The sequence below is a fragment of the Anopheles darlingi genome, chromosome 3, assembly GCF_943734745.1.
Source record: "Anopheles darlingi chromosome 3, idAnoDarlMG_H_01, whole genome shotgun sequence".
In the NCBI taxonomy this organism is placed as follows: Eukaryota; Metazoa; Arthropoda; class Insecta; order Diptera; family Culicidae; genus Anopheles; species Anopheles darlingi.
The window spans coordinates 2,490,894-2,492,322 of record NC_064875.1 but is presented as its reverse complement, the minus strand read 5'-3'; the positions used below and the strand labels follow the sequence as shown (position 1 = coordinate 2,492,322).

Sequence of the window (1,429 nt, the reverse complement as noted above, 5' to 3'; positions counted from 1 at the left end):
GCGGTAGCAAAGCAAGGAATTACAAACAATCTGGTTTCAAGAAGTATTCGCAAACTCATCGAACCAATATTCGAGCAACTCATCTTCGGGCACCGGAGGGCACAGGGGACCCGTGCCCCAGCTGTGTAAAGCACAGAGTGTTAACCGTACAAAAACCGACGAGCGTACGAAAGGAACGCCAAGCGTGAAGGAAAGGAAACAAATGTCACTTTGTTGTGACAAACGGATGTCACTCCGGGCGACGCGGCGATGCCTCTTGGGACCCACTGCCCGCGGGGGAACCAGCAGCAGCAGCAGCAGCATCAGCGGCAGCAACAACAACGAATTGTAGAGAAAAAAAAATACAATTATCCGTGGTCCTTTTTTGTGCAGGATTTAGGATTTTGCAGATCGTTTCTCGGTGGGATTTCGGTGTGTCTTCGTTTTGACAAGTCATCGATCGGGGCAGCCTGCTTGGATCGGGGGACATGGAAAGTAATTAGCAAGCATCAGTGGCAACAGCTACCAAGCCCGGCCCGGCTGCTAGATTGTCAAGCAATTAGCCCGGAAAGCCTTAAAGCATCGGACACTGGGGAATCAAGATTAATTGATGCAGTGACAGCGTTGAGCTAAACAATCTTAGTTGAAATGACAAATTTCACTGTTTACTGTTGTGCAGCCACCAATTGGTTGCATCGTTGCTTGAACTCGCTGCATCCGGGATAATGGAGTCAAGTTGCAAGTCATCCCGTTTGGATTTGTGGTGTGGAGCGAGCGAGTGATTCCATGATTTGATATTCCCGGTGCCTTGTGACCATCCGTGTTAAGGGAAAGCGACTGTCCACCTCTTCCAGCCCACTCAAGGCGGCTCGTTGGTCTAGGGGTATGATTCTCGCTTCGGGTGCGAGAGGTCCCGGGTTCAAATCCCGGACGAGCCCCACACTCCTCCTCCACTCTCTCTGCAAAAGTGCGCGTGAAGCGTGTTAGTTACTCGCGGCCTCAAATGCTGCTCCACAAAATGCGTTTCTCGAGGAAGGGGGAAATGATTTTTTTTCCAATCTAGAGGCTCCGGAATTCGTCTTGTTGTTGTTCCCCACTCTAAAGGGCAGGCCACCGCCTCTCTGCAACACGAACGCGATTTATTGTCAAACAGAACACATCAAACGGCCAAATCCCGCAGGATTGTCTGCGGTGTACCGTGTGATGCGGTCCGTCCACTCGGAGTTGAACGGATGAATTTAAGCTTTCTTTTTGTTGGTTCGTCCTCGCTTTTGGCCACAACAATCGTCGCGAATGGAATTGCTACCTATAAAGTGAAGCGCACAACACGCCAGCCAGAACGGTCTGCAGCCTTCCACGCCTACCCCGCACCCAGATCATCCCTTCCAACGACGGACGATCGAACGATGGAAGGCGGAAAAGAAGGAAAATCGCAATTCGCTGGGGATTT

The 1,429-nt window shown here is 51.0% G+C and overlaps 1 non-coding gene across 1 annotated transcript; it reads left to right on the top strand.

Moving 5' to 3' along the window:
* Nucleotides 1–845: 845 nt before the first annotated feature.
* Nucleotides 846–917, top strand: Trnap-cgg (transfer RNA proline (anticodon CGG)). The gene has a single exon. It is a non-coding gene; the product is annotated as a tRNA-Pro (tRNA).
* The last annotated feature ends 512 nt before the right edge of the window (nt 918–1,429 follow it).